This window comes from Astatotilapia calliptera, chromosome 18, assembly GCF_964374335.1.
Source record: "Astatotilapia calliptera chromosome 18, fAstCal68.1, whole genome shotgun sequence".
NCBI lineage: Eukaryota > Metazoa > Chordata > Actinopteri > Cichliformes > Cichlidae > Astatotilapia > Astatotilapia calliptera.
In genome coordinates, this window is record NC_137439.1 from 24,564,041 (window position 1) to 24,587,176 (window position 23,136).

General features: G+C 39.9%; 1 protein-coding gene and 1 long non-coding RNA gene across 3 annotated transcripts in view; one reads left to right on the forward strand and one right to left on the reverse strand.

Annotated features, from left to right (window-relative positions):
- Positions 1-307: 307 nt before the first annotated feature.
- On the reverse strand, positions 308-11,449 carry LOC145421877 (uncharacterized). Its single transcript, XR_013903251.1, has 2 exons — positions 11,139-11,449; positions 308-718 (listed from the first exon to the last, which is right to left on the reverse strand). It is a non-coding gene; the product is annotated as an uncharacterized LOC145421877 (long non-coding RNA).
- Positions 10,439-23,136, forward strand: part of st3gal3b (ST3 beta-galactoside alpha-2,3-sialyltransferase 3b) — a 52,719-nt gene continuing 40,021 nt past the window's right edge. The window contains exon 1 of one of the 2 annotated variants that reach the window (XM_026150920.2): positions 10,439-10,547. The gene's annotated coding sequence lies outside the window, so the exon portion shown is untranslated. Of the gene's footprint in view, positions 10,572-23,136 lie in introns of both variants that reach the window. The other variant, XM_026150921.2, reaches the window with a different exon arrangement.

The following is a 23,136-nucleotide window of genomic DNA, read 5'->3' on the forward strand; positions in this document are numbered from 1 at the left end:
CCAGATCACAATCATGGCACTTTCTGATAAAGTGAATGGTGCAGGGCCATTAGATCAGGGAAAGAAGATTAAACCCTTTCACTATAAAGGATTAAAAACAAGACGCTAGTTGGTTTTAGTGGGATTTCTTTGTCCACCAATAAAGGGGTAAAATTCAGGATTATCTTAGAGCTAGCATCCGGACAGCTAGCCTAAAAGATGGAAAAGAGGATTAGCCTAATGACCACCAGCATACTTCAACACATTCATCTTACCAATCTCTATCATGTGGATGTATGAAAGAATGAAGAACACCAAAAAAAGGCTGTGAACGATAAATAGTTTGAATTTATTTTGCTGACCTACTCTAGCTACCGTTAAAAGTACAAATATAAAGTTTCATAATTCGTTATGCACGCTATTTCTACCATTTGATTGGCTGCTTGGCTTAGTGTTCCAATCAGTTTTGTTTGTGGCTGTTGTCTTTTCCAACTGTGTCTAACTATTTAATACTTCTCCTTGCTCTGTTTTCCCTTCTATGCGTAGATCGCACAATAATAGACACAGAGAAAAACCCAACAATCATATGACCCTCTATGAGCAAGCACTTTGGTGACAGTGGGAAGGAAAAACTCCCTTTTAACAGAAAGAAACCTCCAGCAGAACCAGGCTCAGGGAGGGGCGGGGCCATCTGCTGCGACCGGTTGGGGTGAGAGAAGGAAAACAGGATAAAGCCATGCTGTGGAAGAGAGACAGAGATTAATAACAGGTATGATTCAATGCAGAGAGGTCTATTAACACATAGTGAGTGAGAAAGTTGACTGGAAAGGAAAAACTCAATGCATCATGGGAATCCCCCGGCAGCCTACGTCTCTTGCAGCATAACTAAGGGAGGATTCAGGGTCACCTGGTCCAGCCCTAACTATATGCTTTAGCAAAAAGGAAAGTTTTAAGCCTAATCTTAAAAGTAGAGATAGTGTCTGTCTCCCGAATCTAAACTGGAAGCTGGTTCCACAGAAGAGGGGCCTGAAAACTGAAGGCTCTGCCTCCCATTCTACTTTTAAATACTCTAGGAACAACAAGTAGGCCTGCAGAGCGAGAGCGAAGTGCTCTAATAGGGTGATATGGTACTACAAGGTCCTTATGATAAGATGGGGCCTGATTATTTAAGACCTTGTATGTGAGGAGCAGGATTTTGAATTCAATTCTGGATTTAACAGGAAGCCAATGAAGGGAAGCCAAAACAGGAGAAATCTGCTCTCTCTTTCTAGTCCATGTCAGCACTCTTGCTGCAGCATTTTGGATTAGCTGAAGGCTTTTCAGCGAGTTTTTTGGACATCCTGATAATAATGAATTACAGTCGTCCAGCCTGGAAGTAATAAATGCATGAACTAGTTTTTCAGCATCACTCTGAGACAGGATATTTCTAACCTTAGAGATGTTGCACAAATGGAAGAAAGCAGTCTTACATATTTGTTTAATATGTGCATTGAAGGACATGTCCTGGTCAAAAATGACTCCAAGGTTCCTCACAGTGTTACTGGAGGCCAAGGTAATGCCATCCAGAGTAAGAATCTGATTAGATACCATATTTCTAAGATTTTCAGGGCCGAGTACAATAACCTCAGTTTTATCTGAATTCAGAAGCAGAAAGTTAGCGGCCATCCAGGTCTTTATGTCTTTAAGACATTCCTGCAGTTTAACTGATTGGTGTGTGTTATCTGGCTTCATAGATGTCATCTGCATAGCAGTGTAAATGTATGCTATGTCTTCTAATGATACTGCCTAAGGGAAGCATGTATAATGTAAACAGAATTGGTCCTAGCACTGAACCCTGTGAAACTCCATAATTAACCTCAGTGTGTGAAGAGGACTCTCCATTTACATGCACAAATTGGAGTCTATTAGATAGATATGATACAAACCACTGCAGCACAGTACCTGTAATACCTACAGCATGTTCTAATTGCTTTAAAAGGATATTATGGTCGACAGTATCGAACGCAGCACTAAGGTCTAGCAGGACAAGCACAGAGATGAGTCCACTGTCAGAGGCCATAAGAAGATCATTTGTAACCTTCACTGAAGCTGTTTCTGTGCTGTGATGAGCTCTGAAACCTGACTGAAACTCTTCAAATAAACCATTCCTCTGCAGATGATCTGTTAGCTGTTTGACAACTACTCTTTCAAGGATTTTGATATGAAAGGAAGGTTGGAGATTGGCCTATAATTAGCTAAGACTGCTGGGTCTAGAGATGCTTTTTGAGTAAAGATTTAACTACAGCCAGCTTGAAGGCCTGTGGTACATAGCCGATTATTAGAGATAGGTTGATCATATTTAAGATCGAAGAATTAATTAATGGCAGAACTTCTTTGAGCAGTTTTGTAGGAATGGGGTCTAAAAGATTATAAGATTAAAAGATTAATATTACATCTGTGGGATGATTATTGGTAATTTTTTCTTTAATGATAAAAATTTTATTTGTGAAGAAGTTCATGAAGTCATTACTAGTTAACGTTAAAGGGATTGTTGGCTCAGTAGAGCTCTGACTTTTTGTCAGCCTGGCTACAGTGCTGAAGAGAAACCTGGGGTTGTTCTTATTTTCTTCAATCAGTGATGAATAGTAAGATGTTCTGGCTTTGTGGAGGGCTTTCTTATAAAGCAACAAACTATTTCTCCAGGGTAAATGGTGATCCTCTAAATTTGTGATACGCCATTTCCTCTCCAGCTTACGAGTCATCTGCTTTAGGGTACGTGTTTGAGAATTATACCACGGATTCAGGTACTTCTGATTTGAGGCCTTAGTTTTCACTGGAGCTACAGTATCCAGAGTCGTACGTAGTGAGGAGGTAAAATTACACTCAACAAAAATATAAACGCAACACTTTTGTTTTTGCTCCCATTCCCCATGGGATGGACGTAGAGACCTAAAATTCATTCCAGATACACAATATAACCATCCCTCCCAAACAGTGGTCACAAATCAGTCCAAATGTGTGGTAGTGGGCACATCTGCTATATTGAGATAATCCATCCCACCTCACAGGTGTGCCACATCAGGATGCTGATCTGACATCATGAGTAGTGCACAGGTGTACCTCAGACTGCCCACAACAAAAGGCCACCCTGGAATGTGCAGTTTTGTCTCACAGCAAAATGCCACAGATGCCACAAGCAATGAGGGAGCGTGCAATTGGCATGCTGACAGCAGGAATGTCAACCAGATCTGTCGCCCGTGCATTGAATGTTCATTTCTCAACCATAAGCCGTCTCCACAGGCGTTTCAGAGAATATGGCAGCACATCCAACCAGCCTCACAACCGCAGACCTCGTGTAACCACACCAGCCCAGGACCTCCACATCCAGCAGGTTCACCTCCAAGATCGTCTGAGACCAGCCACCCAGACAGCTGCTGGAACAATTGGTTTGCACAACCAAACAATTTCTGCACAAACTGTCAGAAACCGTCTCAGGGACGCTCAACTGCATGCCCGTCGTCCTCATCGGGGTCTTGACCTGACTCCAGCTCGTCGCCGTAACAGACTTGTGTGGGCAAATGCTCACATTCGATGGCGTCTGGCACGTTGGAGAGGTGTGCGCTTCACGGATGAATCATGGTTCACATTGTTCAGGGCAGATGGCAGCTGAGAATGTCCCAGTTCTTGCATGGCCAGCATACTCACCGGACATGTCACCCATTGAGCATGTTCGGGATGTGCTTGACCAACGTATACGACAGCGTGTACCAGTTCCCACGAATATCCAACAACCTCGCACAGCCATTGAAGTGGAGTGGACCAACATTCCACAGGCCACAATTGACAATCTGATAGACTCCATGCGACGATGTGTTGCACTGCATGAGGCAAATGGTGGTCACACCAGATACTGACCGGTTCTGGGTCCCCAGACCCCCAATAGCGCAAAAAAACTGCACATTCCAGGGTGGCCTTTTGTTGTGGGCAGTCTGAGGTACACCTGTGCACTACTCATGATGTCAGATCAGCATCCTGATGTGGCACACCTGTGAGGTGGGATGGATTATCTCAATATAGCAGATGTGCCCACTACCACACATTTGGACTGATTTGTGACCACTGTTTGGGAGGGATGGTTATATTGTGTATCTGGAACGAATTTTAGGTCTCTACGTCCATCCCATGGGGAATTGGAGCAGTAACAAAGGTGTTGCGTTTATATTTTTGTTGAGTGTATTAACAAGATAATCGACCTCTGTTGGGGTAGCGTTCAGGTAGCTGCTCTGCTCTATGTTGGTACAGGGCATTGAAGATGATAACAGTGGGTGGATTATGTTCTTAAACTTAGTTACAGCGCTTTCAGAAAGACATCTACTTTGATAAAGTCTACTCTCCACTGCTGTGCAATCAATTATTGTAAATGTAAATGTTATCAGGAAATGATCAGACATGAGAGGGTTTTCAGGAAACACTGTTAAATGTTCAGTTTCTATGCCATATGTTAAAACAAGATCTAGAGTGTGATTAAAGTGGTGGGTGGGTTCTTTTACATTTTGAGAGAAGCCAATTGAGTCTAATAACAGATTAAATGCCATGTTGAGGCTGTCATTTTTAGCATCTACATGGATGTTAAAATCACCCACAATAATTATTTTATCTGAGCTCAGAACTAAATTAGATATAAAGTCTGAGAAATCAGACAGAAACTCTATGTAAGGCCCAGGTGGACGATAGATGATAACAAGTAAGGCTGGTTTCTGAGTTTTACTGCTGGGGTGGACGAGGCTAAGCATCAGGCTTTCAAATGAATTAAAAGTCTGTCTTGGTCTTTCATTAATTAATAGGCTGGTGTGAAAAATTGCTGCCACACCGCCCCCTTGGCCTGTGCTTCGAGATTTCTGGTAGTTAGAATGACTCGGGGGTGTTGATTCATTTAAACTAACATAATCATCCTGCTGCAACCAGGTTTCTGTAAGGCAGAGTAAATCAATTTGTTGATCAATTATTAAGTCATGTACTAACAGAGACTTGGAGGAGAGAGACCTAATATTTAATAATCCACATTTCACTGTTTTACTCTTTGGTTAGGATGTGGATACTGTATTGATCTTTCTTTGTGATTTTTTTTATGTTTAAGTTGTTTGTTGCTGGTTTTTAGTTTGTTTTTTGTCTGTTTGGGAGCTGACACAATCTCTATGGAGATGGGTTTTTGGGGGGGTAGCAGGAGGAGAGAAGCTGCAGAGAGGCGTGTAAGACTGCAATTCTGCTTCGTGGTCCCAACTCTGGATAGTCATATTTTGGGGGGTTTAATAAATTTGTCCATATTTCTAGAAATGAGAGCTGCTCCATCCAAAGTGGGATGGATGCCGTCTCTCCTAACAAGACCAGGTTTGCTCCAGAAGGTTTGCCAATTATCTATGAAGCCCACCTCGTTTCTGGGACACCACTCAGACAGCCAGCAATTTAAGGAGAACATGCGGCTAAACATGTCACTCCTGGTCTGATTGGGGAGGGGACCAGAGAAAACTACAGAGTCCGACATTGTTTTGGCAAAGTTACACACCGATTCAATATTGATTTTAGTGACCTCCGATTGGCGTAACCGGGTGTCATTACTGCCAACGTGAATTATGATTTTACTGAATTTACGTTTACCCTTAGCCAGCAGTTTTAAATTTCCTTCAATGTCGCCTGCTCTGGCCCCTGGAAGACAATTGACTATGGTTGCCGGTGTCTCTAGCTTCACATGTCTGAGAACAGACACACCTCATAAAAATAGCTTTAGCACTGTCACAGGATATATTGCACAAACAGGAAACCTTATTCTTCCTCTCTGAAACTGTTTGAAGGTAGGATGCTCTTTACTGTGAGTTAACTTTAAATTAAGAATTCTCTTGTACAACTTGTAATTAAATGCATGTCTGTATCAGACATGCACCATTTGGATTAAAGTATCACTTCCTTTTTTCTTTTTTTTAACTCAAGGGTTTTCAGTCCCATTACACAAGTCTATAAGAGCAAGCATTGTTTTCTTGTGGCTTTAGAGGTACAGTGAACTCACTGTCATATTCAAGAAAGCAGTTTGAGGTGATTTGAGTTTTGCAACTTGGTGCGTTATCCTGCTGGAGGTACACATCAGAAGATGGGCCCACTGTGCTTATAAAAGGATGGACATGATCATCAACACTGCTGTCCTCCACGTCGTTACACAACAAGCAGCCTGAACTGTCGATGTTGATGTTGTTTACACCACATTCGGAGCCTACCACCAGAATCTCTCAGCAGAAATCGAGACTCTGTTTCTTGTTCTTATCTGACACGAATGGTCTTCTGCTGTTGTTGCCTGTCTACTTCATGGTTCAAAGTGTTGTGCATTCAGATATGCTTTTCTGCAAACCTTGGTTGTAACAAGTGATCTGTGGCATCAACGATGCATTTTCATTCAGCACGGCCACTCACTGAACCATAGAGGTGTTAGTGTGGGAAACTCCCAGTACATCAGCAGTACCTGAAATATTCAGACCAACCCATCTGGCAGCAACAACCATGACACATTTCTTTCCCACTGATGCTCTATTTCAACATTTAGGAACTTTTCTGTGAGAAGCCTACGTGCCATAATGCTCCAAGTTTCTGAACTGAAACAATGCCAAGCAAAACATGATCCGATCAGGTCCTTTGTCTTACAAGTACATCATGTTCAGTCCTTGCCACAACTTGCCCAATGTTGCCATTTTATATTTTTTCAAACTCCCTCACAGAAAAAGCTTAGCTGCATTTCTGCAGCTGCAGAGCAGGGGACCAGAAATATCACGTATGTGGTTGTGTACTCAGAAACGGGGTGGGGATAGGAGGATACCAGAGACAGAAAGTCTAGATTTCATATGTATGTAAGCATGTGTAAGTCCCATTACAGGATGTGAAAGTGGCCGTCTATCTGACAACTAGTTTTGTGAACGAAGCTGCTAGAGAACAAAACAGGGAGCCATGGGTTAATTTTGACTTCCAATACTAAATATTTTTAAATGGTTTTAAATGGTTTTCAAGTATACTTTGTCAAATTGTTTATGGTTCTTGTTATTTTGGCTTTATTACAGATATTAAATCATATTGAGATTATATGCTGTTATGGTGATCCTCTACAGCAGTTTTTCTGTTTCATTCTTCTTCCAGTTGGTGCCTCATCACTATGCAGCAAACTGCAGCATAGTGGTTTCTCCAAGGGTCTACTTTGTCCGAGTCACTTTATCACATGACAGATCAATCCCCTAATCACCTGAGCAATCTTGTGTATGCACAGTGCATACACGTGCCAACATTCTGAGTTCGAGCCCCCAGCTCTGGACGTCCATGCTGAGTAAATGCTATCTTAATGGTGTATATATGTACTTAAAAGTAAATGCTTGTTGCCTCAAAAAAATAAAGTTCAATGATTCAGTGATTTATAATTTTATCCCCTGGCTTCCAATTAAATACGACATTGATTTAAATATCCTGCTGCTTACCTATAAAATCATAAATAATATCGCACCTTGCTACCTTATTGATCTCCTTAGCGTGTATACTCCCAGTAGAACACTGAGATCGTCTGACAAATTGCTCTTGGTGCAACCTAGCCGTGACGGCTGAAAACCAGAGGTGACAGTGCCTTAGCTTCAGTCGCACCTAACCTCTGGAATAACCTCCTTCATACTATTCGCGCATCTGACTCGATCCAGACCCTCAAGTCTCGATTGAAAACCCACCTTTTTAGCTTAGTCTTCCCAGCCTCCTAGAGCATGCCTTTTAAGTGTACTTTCTCGCCCTCCCCTTTTCTTCTCTTTTGTTTAGATTGTTTTATGGATTTTATCTTTAAATCTTACTTGCTCATCTACGTTCTTGTATGCTTGGTTAATCAATGCCTCCCACCTCCCACCGGCCTCCCACCCAGACAACCCAGACAACACAGTCATCAAGTTTGCAGATGATACCACTGTGGTGGGGCTCATCTCAGGGGGAGATGAGACTGCATACAGAGCTGAAGTTCAGAGGCTGTCAGATTGGTGTGCAGACAACAACCTGGACCTCAATACCACCAAAACAAAAGAACTGGTAGTTGACTTCAGAAGGAGGAAGTCCGAGCTGCAGCCTGTCAGCATCAACGGGGAGTGCGTGGAAAGGGTCTCCAGTTTCAAGTTTCTGGGTGTGCACATAGACACAGACCTCCAATGGAGCTCTAACACCTCTGCGGTCTTAAAGAAGGCCCAACAGCGTCTCCACTTTCTGAGAATCCTCAGAAAAATGGACCTGAAGAAGGAGCTGCTGACCGTCTTCTACCGCTGCTCCATTGAAAGTGTGCTGACATATTGCATCGGTGTGTGGTTCTCCAGCTGCACCACAGCACACAGAAAGGCACTCCAGAGGGTCATCAACATGGCCCAAAAAATCATTGGACATCCTCTTCCCTCCCTGAAGGACCTGTACAGCACTCGCTGTCTCAAGAGGGCACGCAGCATCCTACGGGACTGCACACACCTAGGACACCGGGTGTTTAAGCTGCTGCCGTCTGGCAGGAGGTTCAGGCTGCTGAGGTCCCGAACAAATAGACTCAAGGACAGCTTTTACAACAGGGCAATAGCCCTGATCAATGTAAATAGCTGACCTGACTGGATACCTCCCTGGACTTTTTAGGGGGGAGGTAACAATGTTTAAAACGATAACAATAATATTTATATTTATAACAAGGTGCAATAATAATTAATGTGCAATAATAACAGTGTGCAATACACATACACTTATTCTTCTTTTTTATACTAAGTTAATATACTGTGTTGTGTTGTTTGTTACGTTGTGATGTGTCATATCGTGTCGTGTCGTGTTATATGTAGTGCCGACGTAGGACAGTTTTTCCAATTTCATTGTACTACTGTACTATGTATGACTGTGCAATGACAATAAAGAGTTATCTCTTTCTTATCTCTCTCTCTCTGCTAGCTTATCTGCTTTTGTACTTTGCTACTGTTTTACTGGATTTTGTGAAGAACTTTGGCTACCTCTGGTTTTAAATGTGCTATACAAATAAAGTTGTATTGTATTGTATTGTATTATAAGCTTATTGGTGTGACCCTCTACAATAATCCCAGTTTCACATGTACGCCTTGGGAACATTAATTGCCATAGTCTGAATTAGACTTCTTTCTACCATAGCATTTCAGTCATGTTAAAGTCTGGACCAATGACTTTCAATAATATATGAATGATACATATAATATATAATATGTTTTTACAGTCATTGGTCTGGACTTTTGACTGGGCCATTGTAACATGTTGATTCTTCTCCTTTTCAGCCATTCTGTTCTAGATTCGCTGCTGTGCTTGGGATCATTGACCTGTTGACCCAGTTTGGGTCTTTAGCTGTCGGACAGTTGGCCTCACAAAAGAATATAACATAACAATATAACAATATAAGATACTCAGGTCCAGTGGCTGCAAAAAAGGGCATCCCCTTTACCCCAATCACCCCTTTTCTTTTAGCCAAATGAGGCGTTATGCGCATTATGGAGAAATATCTGCAGTTTGGTCTCATCTATCCAGATGACATCCAGAAGTCTTGTAGTTTGCTCTGATGTAAATTTTCAAAGTTAAGCCATGCTGCCAGGTTCTTTTTAGAGAGAAGAGACTTTCTCTTGGTAATCCTTCTAAGCAACCTGTACTTGTTCTGTCTTTCTCTTAATGTACTGTCATGAGCTCTAACATTTAACATGCTAACCGAGGCCTGTAGAGACTGGGATGTAGCTCTTGGGTTTTTGGCAATTTGTCTGAGTATTGCACGATCTAACCTTGGAGCTGATGTCCTTTCTCATTATCAAGACACACCTGAATGCTCCAGGCCAGCAAACTAAAAAAAACACTTTGCTTTTCACACTTGCTGTTGATTAATAAATCAAGTGTATTTTGATCAGCAGCACTTTGGCTTTATTTTTGTTAAGTAAATGATAAAATTGAATATTATATGCACTGTAGATCATCTCAGGTTGTAGTTATTTCATTTTAATTCCTGTTAAGGACAAGATTTATTTTATGTCCTCAAATATAAAACCTTAAAATAACTCACAGTTACTGTGTTATGGCTTCTTGTTCATGAAATCCTGCTGTTTATAAATGTACAAAGGATCCAAATTCCATGAAATATCTGTCACAACAGGATCTTATTTAAACAAGCTTGTGCGATGTTTGTTAACATCTAGTATGAAGGTCGCACCAAATATCTCCCTCTGCTTTTATCAGTTCCTGCTTCATCCAGTCCCCAAACATTATTATACTGTATTGTATGAAATAATGAATTCCAACCTTGTAATTAATTAACAGCTGTGTACAGAGCCCAGCCACAATGTACAGCCAGTATTTTATTGGATTTCTAGAGTCTTATTTTCCCCATTATTTCTGTTACTGATTAACTACTGTTTACGGTGACCTAAAAAGGAAGTCTCCAAATCAATATGGTCCTTTTTTTTTTTTTGGAAACCTCCGTGATTCATCTGTTCTTAGTTCTTAGTTCTTGTCTAGTTTTAATACTCTGGCTAAAGGACTTGACGGCAGCAGCTGAAAAGGTGATGTTTCTTTCTACCTTTAATGTAAGTTTATAAAACTCAGATGCATTAATCAGATTTTTTCCCCCCTATATGTTACACAACTTTAAAAAGCCAAGAACAGTTCTGTAAGTGATACATTAATAATCTATTCATTCGCAAAATTATGTCCTCCATCGGGATATTGTTTCTGTATTTGTGTATGTCGCCATAACAATTCCTTTTTATTATGCCAAATTGACCCCATACACATAAACATGCGCTTCAGACTTTTACAGTGTTCTTACAATTGTTTTAAACTTCGGTGAGAGATAAAACTATTTATAAGCACTCTGAGATCTAGGTTATACTCTAATCCGGTTGTTCAGTGATGACGCGACGAATCCTACTTCCGGGCCTAAAGTAGTCTGCGTTTAATATGGCTTTTGTGTTGTTAACATGTTTAATGTTATGTATTTTCTTCTATTTGATCTCAAAAAGCTCCTAAAACAGTCAGTGATCACTGTTGACCTCCCTCGGCTTTTATTACCGCTAATCATTTATTTAAGCTCAGTTTTTAAAACCTTAGGATGTAACTACAGCCCAGCCCATGCAGCAGTATGAATGACTAACCTCGTATTGTGGATGGATTATCTCAGTTATTCTCCTGGCTGAAGTTTGGTCCTTTTACAGCATCCTGCCATGCGATTACATTTGTTCCTGACCACCGAGAACACTCACGTTAACTTTTATCGAGTGGAAAAAAAGTTAGCTTGTTTATACTATGCTAACATAGCTGTGTCGCTAGCGGTCACGTAGCACATCATTATATACCAGCTAGCCAAACTTCAGTAACCCTACAAACGTCACTGCTGTTTAGTTTTCTGTCTTCATTTATGCTGGAAGTGATAACAGAGCTGTACGTTTTAATTTGTTTCCAAAACCCCGCAGTCAGGACATGCTATATTGTATTTAGATAGAAGCTAGCGAGCTAACTCCCTGCTGACTTCTAACTCCGTTAAATGTCATAAATTCCGTTTTCATGGATGCCTGGATGTTAAACTCAATTGTTACACCTGGTAGAGCAGAACGCTGATCATTTTATTAAAGATGAAAGACTTTAGACAGTTTTTCAACTCTCAGTAATGCCATAGTGATCGTTTGATATATGGACCTGCAGCGGAGTTTAGGTCCAGACACGGCTAGTGACGTCAGACTGAACAACCGGATAGGGATGTTTCCAAATTGATTTGAACTGTGACAGGAGCCAAAAGTTAAACATATTACACCAAACACTGAATTAATCACAGTGTAATATGAATTTTAACGTCTGAATAATTAATTTCCAGAATCAATTCTGTAGACATGATCTTTTTTTTGTTGTAATGGTCCATCAGAACCCATACCCACAGAATTTTGTTCCTCTCTTGAAAATTTGAGGTTTGAATATGAATATCTCAAAAACCTAAAAGAAAACTTTTCTCAGTCAGTTGCATCTTGAGACACAAGAATCGTGTTCTGTTCAGGCTACTGACATTTATGCTTTAGTGTTTCAGCATGAAATTTGGATGAAAATAGTATTTGCTTCAATTTTTGTGACAAAGACTTTCATGTTTCAAATAGTTCTACATTCTTTATTATGTATTATTATGAAATTGTGTGTGATTTTTTTCCCATAGTTTATCTAGCCAATACTCAGTCCTTTGTTGATATATTTGTCCACATCCAAATTAATAATTAATTAATTAATTAATTTAGATTAATTACAGATCCTTGTTCATTTTGATGGTGACAAAGGCCAGTAAAAATTCCAGGTTGTTATTTTTAATAGTTTGGTCTTAAGTGAGCAGAACCAGTGAAACTATTTCTGTCACCATAAAGATGCTTAACCACATCTTAAGTGCAAGTTCAACAGTACATGTCATTTTTTCAAAATGATAAAGAAATGCTGCTGGAACTGTTGATGTTGTTAGTAAATGTAAGATATCTGTCAGCAAATCAGCAAATAAATGCAGAACTGTTTGCTAGAGTAAAAGCCACACACACCACTAAGGAAGTGGTCTGATGATTCACATGGCAGAACACTGGAGTATTAATTTTGCCCACCGTTCACTTTGGCTGTAGTCGTGTATTATTTTAACTCAGATTTGCGATGAGGACAGACATAGAAAGGATGTTAATAATCCTGTTCCACAATTAATTCATTCAAATTGATACTTTTTGACATATCTAAAACAAAAAATACTTCTGTTAATATCACTGCATTTGCATAGTACATTTGGTCATGTGCATACCTGACAATTAAGGCAAAAAAGAAGAGAGAGAGATTACGTTGTGGATACCGACTGTTCGAGGTTGCAACAGGAGCACGCGTCATTAGGTTTGTAAACTGCAGTGAGTCACATTTACTTGTAAACTTTGCAACATAATTTTAACCTGAATGACATCACTTCTAACCCGTATGACTGGATGGCCAAGGCATACTTGCAGATCAGCCCAGTTTTAGGAAGATATCAAGGAAAATTCCCTTTAGTTCCATCTACTTCCTCAATTGTCTATCTAATTTAGGTTTGCAGGAGTACTGGAGCCTCATCCAGCTGTCATAGGGCAAAAGGTGGGGTACACCCTGGCCAGGTTGCTGCTGTCATTTAGTTGTGAGATTGTGAAACCTGAATAAATTATTCTGGATGAGTTGAAGCCTTCTGCTGCTAGACTATATGGCTGCATCTTTTGGGGAATACACAATCAGAGCTGAGCAAGAAACATGCCAAAGTAACTGAGAAAAACTGTAATACAAGCCGATTTAAGGTACTATGTTGTAAAAAAAATAATAACTTCATTGTTAGAAGAATAAAATAAAAGCTCCTTGGTTAGGCAAAAGTGTGAGCTTATGCACGACAGAAACCGTCTGCACTGTGGAGAGAAAACTTAAATATCTGTAACCGGATGGTATCACTGCTAATAGAAAGCAATTAAGAAGCAGGGAGTAGGATAGCATTTTCACCAGCACGTGTATTTCTGTTAACATGACCAAATAGTCAGTCAAGGCTATACTGCTCTGGTTTGTTCTTGTTTGCAAGTCTGAAAATAATTCATCAGAGCAGTGGAGTGTATCAGTAGAAGGAGGGAAACCACAGCTGTAAAAGTGCTAAGCCACAACCCCCAAATGATCAAATTAATTTCCACGTGCTTTCATCTCAGGGACTGAACTTGGGATAGACAGAACAGAATTGTATAGGAGAAATGGTACATTTTCCCTTCAGTAAGCCAGACGAATAAATAATGGTGCACTACACAGATGTGGTTAGAGATCAGAAAAATTCTTGATTCTTCCTTCTTGCAAGACCATAGCAATGAATGACTCCCGTGCCAACTCATAAGGGAATCCCACACCAGCTCTTGAAAGGGCTTGTGATTCTCAATAGGGTAAGTGTGTGCGTGCGTGAGTTTGCTCGTGTTTTTTTCTCCTGGCTCCTGCTAATCTCCTGACCCCAGATGGAGAACAGTGGGTGAGCAGATTCTATTTCCTGCTTGATTCAATATTAATAGATCGGTGTGCTACTCTGCCACACTCTTTGCTGGGCAAAAAACGGAAGACTGCTGCCTCCTGCCTTGGCTCTCAGCCCAACAACTGGTTATGTAGGAAATGAGACCATGTGAATGTCGTGTCATAAATAAGAAACAAGAAGCACAAGGAAAACTGAATAAAGTGAGTAACCTGAGCAGGTGAGAAGGACAGGACTATGGATTTACTGCAACATAATGTGCTGTAAGCAGCTATGTGATGGGGTAAAAGTCTAGCTGGGATTGAAAGCATACAGCATACAAAGTCTACAGGGGCCATGCTGATGCAGAGGATGATACGGGTCTATGTCCAGGAATCAACACAATTTGCAAATAGTTTGTTGTGTTCACTTGAATTTAATCCAAAATCGACATATCAACTGTTGGAACTGAGAAATTTTATTTACTTATTTATATGCTAAGTATACAGTACTGTGGAAAAGTCTTGAGCAATTTATCTTTTCTTTACATTTAGCTAGGAAACAGGTGCAGTGAATTATAAAGACACATGCAAACATGCATATATAAGGTAAAAACCCTCATAGCTTGCGCTCTCTCAGGCAGCTTTCTTCTTGTTTCTTTAAGTAGTCTTCAGGAAGAGTTCTCCAGGCTTCTTCGAGAACATTCAAAGATCTTCTTTGGATGTTGGCTGCCTTTTGTTCTGTTCTCTGTCAACATGATCTACATAGCTTCAATAATGTTGAGTCCGGCTCTGGGGAGGCCAATCGGGACTGATAGGGATCCATTGTGTGTTTTTCTATCCATGAATGCTTTTGCTGCACTGGCAGTGTGTGCCGGATCATTGTCATTCTGAAAAATGAAGCTGTTGCCAATTAGATTCAGGTTCAAGGTTCAAGGTTCAAGGTTCAAGGTTCTTTATTTGTCACATGCATAGTTATACAAGTATAACACACAGTGAAATGTGGCCTGATACGCTCCTCGACATGTGCAAAAATTGGGGGGGGGGGGGGGGGGGTAGAGGAAGAACATTATATATATCTACATATAGTATATACACTGGGTGAATGTGCAGTAGTAGCAGCAAGCAGGTGAATTCTGTACATTAATATGAATAGACATCTGACTATTTTACAGGATAGACAATATAAGCATATTTAAAATTAAAGGAATTTGAAATGTACATTGTGCCTTGGTTTAGAGTGTTTGGAAGAGAGTCCTGTCTCAGTCAATTATAGAGATGTGAGAGGGCGGGTGTGTGTGTTTAGGGCACGGATGGCTTGGGGATAGAAGCTCCTCTTGAGTCTCTCTGTCCTTGCCCAGAAGATGCAGAACCTTCTACCAGATTGCAGAAGTTGGAACAGATGGTTTTCAAAGAGTACTCAATGGTGAATCAAAATCTGATGGTGCTTTTCTGCATTTTATTAATTTTAACAAGATCTCCGACACCCCTGACTGAAATTCAGCCCCAAATCATGACACAGCCTCCACTGTGTTTTACAGATGGCTGTGCAGTCTCACTGCTATACCCCTCTCCTGTCCTCCTACTTACATATTGAAGATTTAAAACAAAACATTTCAATTTTTAGATTAAGCTTCCCAGACCTTTGTTTTTCTCTGATCTTTCATTCCAGTTCTTGTGTAGTTCAGCATACCTCACCCCTTTCTCTGCATTTCCCATCCTTAAGAATGGCTCCTTGACAGCCACCCTTCCACTAAAACTATTTTGTATCTGCTGGATTTTTGTCTTATTTCTTAAGGTCTTAACTTTCAGATACTGTTCATCTGCTGTGGATAAGTTAGGCCTCACATTGCTTCTTTTCTCCACTGTCCACTTACTTCAGATTTTTTAAGGACACTACACACCATGCTATGATATGCCACACTTTCAGCTAATAGCTCTTTGTTAGTGCAAATACAGCATTTTATGCTTGTCAGACTTAATCTTTGGCCTTTTGTAGATTTAACTAAAACAATGAGACCAAATGATAAACAGCTTAACTTGAGTTCGATGCCTTTTTATGTTTGAATACTGAAGTATTAAGTCAGTATTAAGTGGCTCAAGCAAAAAAATAAATTAAAAATGAAAAATATTCTTAGTTCAGCAGGTAAATATTGGTCATATAGGTCTCTCTGACCATGCTCCTGTGGTCTTAACCATTCAACCCATGAGACATATTGAGCGCTTTAGGTCTTGGAAGATGAGTACACCGTCTCTTTTGGATGAGAAATTTATACATTTCATAACAGAGCAAACAACAGTATTCTTAGAAATAAATGATAAAGAGGAGATAGACACGAGAACTTTATGGGATAGCTATAAGGCTTACATGAGAGGGATGATTATTTCATACACAAGTCATAAAAGGAAGCAACGATTAACAAGGCAGTTAGAGATCGAGAATAATATAAAAAAGCTGGAGAAACAATACTATGTAACAAAATCAGCTGAAACATTAAGTGAGCTTAATATTGCCAGGACATCTTTGTGTAATTTGATAATGCGAAAGGCTGAAAGAGATGTCCTTCTTGCTAGACGACGGCTTTTTGAATCAGCTAGTAAGCCCAAAACTGCTGGAAATTGGACTTCCTTCCACCACCTGCCGCTGGATCAGAGACTTCCTCTCAGACCGTGTACAGAGAGTTAGAGTGGGGCCTCATCTTTCCTCAGCCCTCAGCCTCAACACCGGCTCTCCACAAGGCTGTGTACTGAGTCCCCTACTGTACACTCTGTACACACATGACTGTGTTAGTTCCCACCCAGACAACACAGTCATCAAGTTTGCAGATGATACCACTGTGGTGGGGCTCATCTCAGGGGGAGATGAGACTGCATACAGAGCTGAAGTTCAGAGGCTGTCAGATTGGTGTGCAGACAACAACCTGGACCTCAATACCACCAAAACAAAAGAACTGGTAGTTGACTTCAGAAGGAGGAAGTCCGAGCTGCAGCCTGTCAGCATCAACGGGGAGTGCGTGGAAAGGGTCTCCAGTTTCAAGTTTCTGGGTGTGCACATAGACACAGACCTCCAATGGAGCTCTAACACCTCTGCGGTCTTAAAGAAGGCCCAACAGCGTCTCCACTTTCTGAGAATCCTCAGAAAAATGGACCTGAAGAAGGAGCTGCTGACCGTCTTCTACCGCTGCTCCATTGAAAGTGTGCTGACATATTGCATCGGTGTGTGGTTCTCCAGCTGCACCACAGCACACAGAAAGGCACTCCAGAGGGTCATCAACATGGCCCAAAAAAATCATTGGACATCCTCTTCCCTCCCTGAAGGACCTGTACAGCACTCGCTGTCTCAAGAGGGCACGCAGCATCCTACGGGACTGCACACACCCAGGACACCGGGTGTTTAAGCTGCTGCCGTCTGGCAGGAGGTTCAGGCTGCTGAGGTCCCGAACAAATAGACTCAAGGACAGCTTTTACAACAGGGCAATAGCCCTGATCAATGCAAATAGCTGACCTGACTGGATACCTCCCTGGACTTTTTAGGGGGAGGTAACAATGTTTAAAACAATAACAATAATATTTATATTTATAACAAGGTGCACTAATAATTAATGTGCAATAATAACAGTGTGCAATACACATACACTTATTCTTCTTTTTTATACTAAGTTAATATACTGTGTTGTGTTGTTTGTTACGTTGTGATGTGTCATATCGTGTCGTGTTGTGTTATATGTAGTGCCGACGTAGGACAGTTTTTCCAATTTCATTGTACTACTGTACTATGTATGACTGTGCAATGACAATAAAGAGTTATCTTATCTTATCTTATCTTAACCGCTTTCTGGCTCGTCTTGCAAGGAATACTCCATCAAGTTCCTTTATCACAGCTATTGTGGATGTGAATGGTGAAAGACAAGTAGGAAACCGTCAGATTAATGAGTGCTTCAGAGAATTCTATACAAACTTATATCAATCTGAGATGGACATAACAAGGCTTAACTCAGGCTTTTTCCTAAACGACTTAGTATTCCCTCAGCTTTCTGAAGATCAGGTTAGCCTGCTGGAGTCACCCGTAACATTGATATAGGTGGATAAAGCTATATCTGCACTCCAGTCAGGGAAATGTCCTGGGGCAGATGGCTTCCCAGTAGAATTTTTTAAGGTAATGAAAATGAAGTTAAATAGTTTATTATTAAGGGTTTTTAATAAAGCATTTGAAGAATCGAAACTCCCAGAATCTATGTACCAGGCTAATATAACATTGATAGCTAAAAAAGATAAAAATCCGGAGTCATGCTCATCTTACAGGCCTATTAGCCTTCTTGGTGCTGATAATAAAATACTTTCAAAGATACTGGCTCTTAGGCTAGAAAAAGTAATGTGCTCTATCGTGCATGCTGATCAGACAGGCTTTATTAAGGGGAGGAATTCTTATAATAATACTCGACGCCTATTTAATATTATTCATTTTTTAAATTTTCATCAGATCCCTGGGGTTGTTGTTTCTATGGATGCTGAAAAGGCATTCGATAGAATTGAATGGGAATATATGTTTGAAATAATGAGAAGATTTGGGTTTGGAAAAAACTTTCTGGGGTGGATCAAAATTATATACAAATCACCAATAGCATCTGTGTTAACTAACGGCTTGTTATCTTCCCCATTTTTATTGAGCAGAGGTACAGCACAAGGTAGCCCATTGTCACCACTATTATTTGCTTTGGCCATCGAGCCTTTGGCCATGGCCATTAGACAAAATCCAAGTGTTCCTGGAGTTAAAATTGGGGTTAGACAACATAAAATTCTGCTCTATGCAGACGATATTCTTCTGACACTGACTGACCCGGTTAACTCTTTACCCGTTCTTACTAGGTCTATCAAGGACTTTGATCTTATATCTGGATACAAAGTAAATTTTGATAAATCTGTTATAATGACTTTGTGTAGTGGAGGGGATAATGAACCTTTACATGTTAAACCCTTTCATTGGGCACCATCAGGTTTTGTATATTTGGGAGTTAAAGTTACACCAAATGTTGATCACTGTATATAGAGAAAATATTAATGGAATGGTTCAAGATCTTCGAGAGATGCTGACAAGATGGAGGTCACTTCCGATATAATTTTTGGGAAGAATAAATCTCATTAAAATGGTAATCCTACCAAAAATATTATATCCCACAGGCATGTTGTTTGCAATTTTGAAATCAGAAGATATTAAAGTAATTAACAAGGCTATGGTGGATTTCATTTGGGCAGGAAGAAAACCCAAAATTAAATTGGAGACACTACAGTTACCGAAAGATCTGGGCGGGTGGGGAGTGCCAAACATAGAAAATTATGTCCTCTCAATACAAGTGAGGATTCTTTCTTCCTGGATACATGAACATTCTGATCTGCCATGGCTAAATATTGAGGAAGTATTATGTAAACCATCCTCACCTGTTAACTTTTTAGGGAAACATCTAAATGACTTACCTCACGTAATAAAGCATAACCCACTGATATATAATGCTATGTGGATGTGGGGAAAACTGAGAAAATTTTTAACAGTAGTCTTCCGTTTAATATCTTGTCAACGTTTATAAATAATCCAGACCTTCTGCCGCAAAACATAGGGTCAAGCTTTGTGGGATGGCATAAAGTAGGTGTAAAGAGGTTTTATGACCTCTTTAAACATGGTGAGTTTAAATCATTTGAATCCTTGAAGTCCCAGTATTCTATGTCAAAGACTGAGTTTTATAAGTATTTGCAATTGAGAAATTATGTGTTAAAAAATGCTAAATCATTACAAATCTCAACTGCCTCTTTTCGGTTGGAGAATTTTTTTCTGGATAATAGGGAGCATAAACATTTTGTATCAAAGTTTTATTCCGAGATTTATGCCCTAATTGTGGATAAACTGGCATGATTGAGAAAATATTGGGGGACGCTGCTTAAATGTGAAATAGATATACAGGCATGGGACAAAATCTTGCTCCTTCCATCTAAAATCTCTGTTTGTAACCGATTTAAAGAACTGCAGTACAAAATTTTGCACAATGTGTATATTTCTCCGTATATTTATAGTAAGTATAATATGGGAACATCTCCAAACTGTCTCAAGTGTAAGGTCAGAGTGGGCACTAGATTCCACTGCTTGTGGGAATGTGCTATTATCCAGTCATTTTGGAAAGAGGTCTGCGCCAATATTAGTACAGCCATTGGTCATCAGGTGACAGAAAACCCATTAATGTGTATATTGGGATATATTCCTGTCTCACTGGTACAACATGAGCATGTAATTCAGTCACTGTTAATGTTGGCCAGGAAAAACATTATGTTGAGATGGGTGGGGGCTGAGCCTCCCTCCATTTCTCTATGGAAGTCGCTCATCATTGAAGTTATGACTCTGATCAGGCCGGGACACTATATTGATGGGAGCTCCCGAATTTTTGTGAACAAATGGAAGAAACCACTGGAAGCACTGGGAGTAACCTGTAAACTGGATCCTAGTGGACAACAGTTATGGACATAATGTTGTAATATTCTAGTGCTGTGTAGTGTTATTATTTTGGATGTGAACCAGTCTTATATTTGTTGGGGGAAAAAGTTAAATAAAAGTTAAAAAAAAAAAAATTCTGAAAAGTGTCTGGTACAAGGACTGGAGTGAAAAGTATTGAACAGCAGTCAATAACCTTCAGAAAGCCTGGAGAACTAAATCTAAAGTGTGTCGTTATCTCATAATCAATCATACTTACACCATGTAGAGTAAGTCAACCATTTAAAGACAAACCATTTTATGTTAAGGATAGAGCTCAGATCCGATCCCTATACTACAAAGCAAGTTCAACCAGAATACCTTTCTGCTATCTGGATTCACTTATTCCAACATATATAGTTGGTATAAGCAGTTACATGAATCAGCTGTCCAAGTTAACCCAGAGTTTCCTTTTCATATAAGGCATGGTGTTAGCAGCATTTGACTAATCTGAAAAGGAAGTTTCACATGTCATGTGACTCTTCTTCCACAGAATTATTGTCATCATCACCCCCTACTCCAGAGACTTTATCAGACATGATGATTAAAAATCTAAAATAAATAACAAACTTTTGCAAAAAGGACACGCAATTAATACTACTTTTTTTTTAATTCTATGAATTTGGTGAACTGTAGATGCAGTTTAATTCAAATTTAGTTTAATCACTGAGTGCGCTCTCAGAGCTGCCGTTTATTTTTAGGGTGACAGTAAACTGGTTTTGTTTAAACATTAAAGCTTACAGTCTCACAGCCTAATAAAGGAGGTGTGGAAATAGCTTTGGTATGCCAGCAGATACAAGTGAAATTAATTTAACAGGTATTCTTGGTGTGTTCTGTGTAATTGCAGTTAGTAAAAAAAGATTTGGCAGCAGATTAGAATGAAGTGTAACAAAAATTTATGGATTTTCTAAATAACCAAATGAAAACACACATATCTGCGGTAATGCAGTGCACACTGTGATCTTCATTCTGTGGTTCTGGTAATGTACCGCCCAAAGTTGGAGTACAACCTGCTCCCGATAGTTTTACTTTTAATTCTCAGCTCCATACTCTGTGCGGTTTAAGGGTCGGAGTGTAAAAATGTAATCTAAAACAAAAAAAAGACACCAAGTTGTACCTCTCAACTGACCTCTCCCATACATACTGATGATAGTTTGCATTTCAAATGCAAATGCAGATATATCTCTCTGGTCCTGCATCAGGTCTTTGCTGATTTTTCTTTTCTATTTCAAGGACTTGACTTAAGATTTTGCTTATTTGTTTTGTTTTTTTGTTAGTAATTTTTTAATAGCCTTGGGAATTGCATTGTTGTTGTTGCAAAAATACTAATTTATGCCTGTAGCTAGTAACAAAGGGCCTGAAGATACAGTTTAAAATTAGCTTTGTGCTAAGTAGTCCTTTATGTGTAGACACAACACATGTTCATCCCCTGGGTTAGGTGCCTTTTTTAATGCATGCAGTTTGGTCAGTGTTAAGTAGCTTAACACAAATCACAAATTCAGAAATCTAAATGTTAACGCTCAAGATCAAACAGTTACTAGATAGTCTCGCTTCTTGTAAGGAAAATATGAAGAAATCTAGGGCGGTCCAAGACTTGCACAATACAGTGCAATCTTCTTCTTTTTTAAAAACTGGTTGAAGTTGACACAATGGTTGGGTTACCTTTGCATATTATTACCTCCTCTTTACGAATACTGAAGTGATGAATGTATTATATGTGTAGTTTTAAAAGGAAGTATTTCCTATTTTTGTCTGTGAAGGTTCTCAGTCATCCAGGTCATCGTAGTCAAAGGAGCTTGCAAAGAAAAGCGTCTGGACTTCTTTAAGTTGCTTGAAGACATTTCACCTCTCATCCGAGAAGCTTCTTCAGTTCTAAGGTCAAATGGTGGGGAGTCCCAGATTTAAACCTAGTGGGAGAATATCCCCTCACAGAGGGACAAAAGGACCCCTGAACGCCCACTCACATCCTGGGCCATCTGACCTCAGGAATTCGCGTGATAAGGTGGGGCCAGGTTTCACAATGAGCTCACCCGAAACCCTGGCTGATTGGGACCCACACCCATTTTCATACCTTGGCTCATGTGATTAGAGGATCATCAGGGGGTCCTTTTGTCCCTCTGTGGGGGGATACTCCCACTAGGTTTAAATCTGGGACTCCCCACCATTTGACCTTAGAACTGAAGAAGCTTCTCGGAAGAGAGGTGAAACGTCTTCAAGCAACTTAAAGAAGTCCAGACGCTTTTCTTTGCAAGCTCCTTTGACTTGTTCTTATACATGTTATACATTTATTACCAACCTGAGAGTTTATCCGCTGGTGATTCGACATGACGAATGACTTCTGAAGTCTTAATTCAGCTCAAGATGCTGTAGATTCCAGTCAGTAACACTTTCGGTCCGCTAGTAAAACGTAGTTCTATTAATCTGCGCTCGATTACTCTTGAACTGGACGTAAGTCCCCAAAAACTGAATTTTGGAACTGAAATTGAATTGTAGAACTGAAATTGAATGGTGAGAAGTGAATCTGAAATTATTCGAGAGCTAAACTTTTAAAGGATAAAATACGGTTTCAAAGAAAATTAATTCATTTTCAAAATATAAAATTCAATTTCTATTTAGTGATGATCATTTTCAAA